At 35.1% G+C, this 8,117-nt stretch overlaps 1 protein-coding gene across 1 annotated transcript in view; it reads left to right on the top strand.

Moving 5' to 3' along the window:
- Window positions 1-8,117, top strand: part of LOC127158822 (histone H4) — a 98,605-nt gene that overhangs the window by 5,313 nt on the left and 85,175 nt on the right. The window lies entirely within an intron of this gene.

Here is an 8,117-nt window from a genome sequence, read left to right as displayed (position 1 = left end):
TGGCAATCCTGTGGGATTGTGCAAATGTGGGATCATCATATGACAAATCATGTAAACAAATAAACTACAATAACACAATTCACATTTGTTTAATAAATCAAATGTACTGCAGTACTGCACAGTACCTTGAGTGAGTCCAGTGTGGATGAGGGACATCAGCACTAAAAGCAGAAGAAACACAGATATGAAGCATTTACATTCATTCAACACAATGCATATCATTGAAACGTGTAGAGTTTCATGAGTTTTGTGAGTTTTAGAGACGTTTTAGAGGTTCATCCATGAGAACCGATGATGCAGATTCTCCATCATTTAACATCAACACACACAATAATGTCACAGGACTCAAAAACTCATACACGACTTGATTCACTGATGGATTCACTGCTGCCCAGAGAAACACTTTGAACCACTGAGGTTCACAACATACAACACATGACAATAGTCTCATAATCCAATGTGACATCAGACAGTACAGTTCTGTCTCTTTAAGTGTGTTTGCTTGTTTTGAGCTTGAGGTCTTTACTATTCTTCATAAATGAACAACTGAACAACTTAACTCTCTGGTTGTGTTCGGGGCAAACTGACCTGGAAAAGGTTTTCTTTTTCTCAAAAATACTAGTTAATGTTATCACATTGGACTCAAACTTACTGACTTTGTTCACAGAGGGTATAAGCAGTGTTGGGGAAAGTTACTTTTAAAAGTAATGCATTACAATATTGAGTTACTCCCTAAAAAAAAGTAACTAATTATGTTACTTAGTTACTTTTTATGGAAAGTAATGTGTTACTTTACTTTTGCGTTACTTTTTAAATCTGGGCAGGGCTTGATTCTTTCGTTTCAATATAAAAAGTTCTATTTTTGGCAAATGTAAAAGCCTTTTTTTACACCAAAAGCCTCAGGCTTTGAGAAACGTAAATTCACGTCTGTACAGTAGACTACAGAAGAAAAAAATATCAACTCTTCAGCAATAAAAAAAAAAGGAAAACAAATGTTAGACTATCTTGAGTAATTTTTGCTTATTGGTATGGTTGAATTGAATCATCGAAGATCGGCAGCAAAGACATCGGTTAATAAAATGGGATTAAATGCATAAAGGATTTTTGTATTATTTAACAAATTTAATTATTGAAGGTTTGCGTCATATTATGAGTTTGCATTTCACTGTTTTTATTCATTTTGAGGAATACTGAATCTGTTTTTTGTGAGTGAGATGAATTAATGCATGTTCACATTTATTCTAGAACTAACATCTTTACTCCCGATTTCTCTCAACATGAAGACAGTAGAGCTTTTAATCAGTGTCATGTGACTGAAATCACAGGATTTCATTGGGGTGATTCCATAGAAAGGGGCAGGACATTTGTCAATCAAGAAGCTCCTCTGGGAACTGCATGACAAAGTCAGTGATCTACTGTAGGATTCTGACTAGATTAATGTTAAGGACATAAATCTGTCATAAATAAGTTCCTAATTGATGTCAAATTATGTTTGTGATCTATTCAAGCAACAAAATATGTATTAAAGTGTTGAAAATGTCGCGATTTAGCTCAAAGGGAAATGTATATAAATAATTACAATTAATTACAATTATTTATATCAGCTGCCAGTAGTAACTGCAGAATCAATTTTCCATCAACTAATCTGTTCGCCCAGCGAACATTCAACATAATTTATCATCAACACTAAGAAATGATATTTTCTTGGCTACAGAAAATAACTTTCTTAAAGTACTGTTGCATTAGAGCATGTAGCTCGAATCAGAATCGTAAAGGGACATTAATTTGCAAGGCAGAATCAGAATCAAAACTCATGTAATTTGTGCACAATAGTTCATTAACGAAGGACTAACACATAACTAATCTAAACAAAAAAACAGGAAATCACTCATACATGGGGGAAGGGTCAGTGAGAAGCAGTTAGAGAGAGACAAGGAAATGAAGCTATGAAAAGAGTCAGTTAACCACCTGAGCAAAACCATCAGTGCTGTCTACAGCTTATACTTAACCTGTTTTGTTTAGTTAAATGTACGATACTTGCATTGCCTTGGTCGTCGAACAAGTGTCCAAATGCAGTCCTGACTCGATGGTGACTGGGAGTTTCTTCCCATGTGAAAAGTGAAGAAGAACCAAGAGCTGAGAGGGACCCAGCTGAAGTCCTGTGATCTTTGGGGAATGGAAAGACAAGGCCGCAAGGCCTGGCGTGTGCTTAGGGAAGTCCTGAAGAGTTCTAGCTCATCTTCTTAGGTTCTAAAAGAACCACTGACTGACTGAGGCGAGTCATGAAGATGAATTCCAGGGTTAAGTGGAACTGTCGTTCAAGGTTAAGTGGAAGAATCGTTCTATTGCTGCCCGTGTGGAGGAACCCACGGGGAGCCTGAGCCGGCACATGGCATGCCTGGCGGGCCCGATGGGCCCCAATATATAGAGCTGTGGCTCTCGACCACAAAGAGCCAGACATTTTCACTCAACCCTGGAATTCATCTTCATGGAAATGTCCTCGAACAGACATTTCTCTCTTCAGCATTTTTTTGTTTGTTTGTTTTCTTCACTCGTCTCACGAGTGACTCGCCTCAGCCAGTCATTGGTTCTTTTAGAACCTTTAGAACTCTTCTTCAATTTTCACATGGGAAAAAACTCCATCTTTGGAGTTCATCACTCTTTGGACCCGGAAGAACGTGATCGTGATTCCAAAACCACCACTGCTCCAAAGCATCAAGACTTTCTCCCGAGACTGCATTCGGACACTTGTTCAACGACCAAGGCAATGCAAGTATCGTACATTTAACTAAACAAAACAGAGGTTTAGTATAAGCTGTAGACAGCACTGATGGTTTCACTCAGGTGGTTAACTGACTCTTTCATAGCTTCATTCTCTTGTCTCTCTCTAACTGCTTCTCACTGACCCTTTCCCCATGTATGAGTGACTTCCTGTTTGTTTGTTTAGATTAGTTATGTGCATTTTTTTTTTTTTTTTTTTTTTTTAATTTAGTACAAGGGGTTAATTAGCTGACATAATAGAATGGAGAACTTGAATAACCAAATTAATAATCCGTTATTCAAATTGTTGCTTGTTGTTGCTTAAATTTTAGTTGATTTTTTAAAATGTTAATACAATGTTAAACAAATGTTAAACAATTTTTTAACAGTTAAAAGTGTTAAATTAATTTAAATAAATTAGCATTTGATAATCTTGTGTAGAGATAGAGATTTTTTTTTCCTGATATTGGTATATACATTTTCTTTTTGAGATTTATGTACTTGTCATTTTTTTTATTTTGTTTTTTTTTATTTTATTTTATTTTATTTTATTTTATTTGTGTTTGTTTGGCATTCATAAAGTATGGTGAATATAGACTTTTTTAAGGCCTAATACATATGTTCCAGTTTACAAAGTTACCAGATTATCAAAATCAGGCAAATAAATCTATTTATTTATTTATTTATTTATTTGTTTATTTATGTGCAGAAACACTAACAGGTGTGTCATGTCTCCTCTGGGTATAATATCTACATTCTTTCTTTTGGTGTGGTTAGAAAACGTCTTAGAGATTTGATAGAAGTCTAATGTATTAATCTAATGTTTTAGATGGATATTAAAATAAATCGTAGAAGTCAAAATTGCAAAAAAATGTCCCAGATTACCCAAATTCTCCTTTTTATTGAATTGACAAATTTATCCACAAATAATGCTTTTTCTCTGAAAAACTGAGGTGCATAAGCTCAGTTTAATGATCCCTAGAATCAATTATTTCCAGAAAACAAATAGAAATTCTGCCTTAACTGAAAGAAAACAAGCTGACAAAAAAGATTAAATCCACTATTTGGTGATAATATAGTACAGTAAGAAATTTAAGACTGTAAGATTTACATGCATTTTTTTTTTTTTTTTTTTTTTTGACCAGGAACGCTCAAGGTGCTATAGGGTTTTTAACACAGTACAAGGGTTAATTGTGACATTATAGTGGCCATGAAAATAATAAAGTACATTTTTTTTTTAATCAATAAATGAAGTATGTTTTGATGTTCACAATGTAAATGGACTTGACAAAATCATAAAAAGAACCCAAAATGATGTGGTCACAGTATGTATATTAAGTATATTAATGTGATGAACTACAGCTGCGGTTTTTCTGCTAAGAACCAGAGGCGAACTGACTTCACACATCCGCTAAAAATGACACTGAGACAAACTTGTTAAAAATAATGACTCTGAAACAAGAAGTTAAAAATGATTGAAAATATTCATCAGAAAACAGAAGTTAGTTCTGAAAAAGCTTGAGCATCACTTGTTGGTAGATTTATTTGTTTGTTTATTTGTATTTGTTTGATTCAGTCCCAATCATTTGCAGGGATTCATTCTTCTTTTTTTGGGAGGCCACTATATGGACAATTCATTTTCAATAAAGGAAGCAAACAGAATGAAAACTGAAAAAAAGTGAGAAGTGTGTGTGTTCAGTCACTGTTCTCAAACTCTCTGAGCCTCTGATGGAGAGTCTATTTAAAACTTGTATTTTGTATCATACAACACCAAACATTAACAACAAATGTCTGATTTAACTGAACTACATGAAATAGGAAGAACGAGCACTACAACAAAAACAAGCAAAAGCACATGTCCACAGGGCCTCAATCTTTCACAAGCAGCACAGATAAACGCATGTTCTCTGAAACTCTGTATCTGATCAACACGAAACATATCATCACACTGAATCTAAACAATGAAGAAAACAATAAGCGCTGAAACCCTCCTACACGCAGCACAATCATTATTTTATATATACAGCTGAATGCTGTATTAAAAACAGAAAAGAATATAATGAAATAGTACAGTATGAGAGGCAGTGCACTGGACCCCATACTGACACATTAATAGACTGTTTTAACAGTGCTGTGTGCACTAAATCAGACACTTCCTGAGTTTCACAGTTTGAGAAGAGATGAGGGAGGAGACAAAACTCTACCCAGAAATACAAGAAAAAGAGATCCATTAATATTTACTCTTTTAGTGCATACAAGTTGTAAATGCTGTTTTTCTACTCTAAAAGACTTTCACAAAAATATCTTTCAGTAATTGTTCTCACACTGCCAGAGACACATTACAGACAGACCAGTGAATACCAAGTAAAATCATGAGGTGAATCCTAATGTAGGGCTACTCATGTAATTCCTGCTCTTATTTGAGTTATTCTCTCGTCTACAGTTGGAGTGGCAACTGCTTTTACACTATGATTATAAAGAACAAGGAATCATTTGTATCTGTTATTAAATTCTGGCAATGTCAGCATATTTTCAATCTATTTTTAGTTAATTAAAATATGATTTCTGTAATATGATCAGATAAAAATCTGCAACAACTTTGCTGTCATTAAAGTATTATTGCATCACCATATTTCAAGACTTTGCAACAACAATAACCCAGAATCAAAACCCAGTGTGATTGTTGCTATAGAAAAATACAGGAAAATAAGCAAAGAAATTAAGTTTAAGATATCTCACTTCTCTTTTGGTGTGTTCATACTATCAGAGACAAAATATGAACACCAACACATGCATAAATGACGAAGTAAATTACATGCTGTCACACACAAGTGACACATACAGTCTATAAAATGATATTGATTCAGATTGGATGGAGTGATGATTCACCACAATGGCATTAAAATGTTTATTTATTCTCTAAAAAGTTACATGACAGCACTTACTTCTTAGGTCAGGAGACTCGGGTGTATCTTCAGCAGGATTCTTTATTGAGAATGTGCTGTTTGACGCTGCAGTCATTCATTTAGAGAGCAGTGCTTACAGGTCAAGACAAAACAACCTTATGCAAAGGATGTAAAGGATGTTATTAGGAGCCTGACCAGTTTTACATGCCCCAATCTAAACAACATAATTGTACCATACAGATACTTCATAGAGATAAAAAGAAGTCCACACCATAAGTAGTTCTGGTAATAAAACAATAATGCCAAAAGTCCAAAGACTGTAGTTAGGGTCATAAAACTTGGCCATCAAAAGGTGATCGTCTCAGATACTGCACTTGTTTAACTATCAATATGGAGAAGAACTGGCAGAAGCCTCTTACTACAAATTTTGTTTCACCAGTTGGTGCTATTGTTGACTCACTGTCAAATAAAATATAAGAAAACAGAGACTCTAAAGTTTGACATTAGACAGGGTTTCTAAGAAGTGGAAGTAAATGAAAATGACATGCACATGTTGCTGTGAATCTTTTGCTCTTGTGGTCGTATTTTGAGGTTTATGAAACTAAAGAAGCAGAATAAGAATAACTATCTCCCCCACTCTTGTTAAAACCAGAGAGCAGAAACAGAGCAGAAGTCAAACCACGACCATTAGCTCAACTTATTTATTAGGCCTCTTAACACTTCTGTCATTTTTCACTACAAACAGCTTCTGAAGTCACCAAACACAAATAACAATGTGTCCTTAGCGATGAGCTGAAAGAAGCCAGTGCAACAAGTAAAATGTGAGCTGTTATTGCTGTAACTCTAAATGTTCATTTTCAGAAAAATGAGGCCCACTATATAGAAACAACCCACAAAATGCTGTGACTTCCATTACAAGGTACGTCTACAACCAAACCACATCACTGAGAGAAGCGTCTGCAGAACTTGCTTTGACTGTGATGCTATGATTATATTAGGGATGTTTCTGTTTGTATGATTATGAAATCTCTGCAAACATAAATTATAATAAGGTATGCATCTTTTACTCTTAGATTTACTTTTGAGAATTTGATGTCTTGCATTGATTATCTCTGAATTGACATAATACATATTTACCTGACTGATAATACATTGTTACATTTGAATTGATCCTGTTTACTCTGGAATGATTGACTCCAGTAGATCATGTTGTAATTGGGCTAAAGTTCAGTTAAGATCAAAAGAGATTTTACAGATCTGGTTAACACTAACACTTGTAGATCATGTTGTAACCTTGTTAACTCATCTATCTGGCTAATGGGCTAAAGTCCAGTTAAGATGAAGGCCAAATGAATTTCCGTTTAGGTCAACTGGATGCTGTTCGACCAACCTAAATTTGGGTGGGCCTAACTATAATATTTCTCAAGCAAACATGGGAAACCATGGCATGACTACACCAAAACTATTGTCAGAGAAAGTAATGTTGGTCAGCTTATATCTACAATTGTGGTCATGACCGCTGACTAGAGATAATGCTGCATTTTCTCCTTTCAGGTTGCATCAGGGGTCCAAATCATCTGGTCTAAATATACAAACGAGACGACACCCCCACCCTGAGTCTCCCCTTACCTTTTCATCCTCTTCCTCCTCCTCCCTAACATTCTAAGCAATAAACTATTCAATAACATATTTGGTTGAGGTGTGGTCCTTGTGTAACGATTGTTGTCCCTTACGACTGTCACCAATTTCGAATGGACGACACATACAACGACTCTGGTTGTCAGTTCTTTTATTCACCGCAGCAACGATGATCGTGTCTGAGAAATACATCAATATCTATTAATACACCGGGTGACAACATTGCAGACACAGACATAACTGAAATAAAGAACATAAAATCAACAACTCGCTCTCATTAAGGGTAAACTCACAGTGTGTTATCCATTCAGCTACACAATACTACACTAGTAACAGCACGTGTCAGTCTCACTATACGAGACATGAAGCACGACGATAATTATTCGACAAAGTTTCATCTGAGATGTAAACTCCTCCAAAACATTATACATTTGTTGATATAAACACACATAACCCTTTTACATTAGGTAAAACTTACATTAAACACACTTTTATCGTATTTTAAACACACTGAACTGAAGAGTGGAAAAACAAACTTACCCGCAGCAGCGTTAACCATTTTCTGCTGAACTACGGTAGGCGCAAATGGACAAAAATAACGATAACGTCTGCAATGTATTAATCACTAGAAGACACCAAAACATTCTAATTTCATGAAATTCAACATAATGAATATCGTTACTATTAATGTTCTTTTTAACTCCGTTACACTCGCTCGTGAATGTAATATTGACACAGAACATGAATGATGCACTCGGATTAGACGTAACGGGTGACGTTTAGTAGAACCGCCCATGATTTTGGTTTCACCTA

This window comes from Labeo rohita, unplaced genomic scaffold (assembly GCF_022985175.1).
Source record: "Labeo rohita strain BAU-BD-2019 unplaced genomic scaffold, IGBB_LRoh.1.0 scaffold_172, whole genome shotgun sequence".
NCBI classification, from domain to species: Eukaryota; Metazoa; Chordata; class Actinopteri; order Cypriniformes; family Cyprinidae; genus Labeo; species Labeo rohita.
This window is presented reverse-complemented; position numbering and strand designations above follow the sequence as displayed.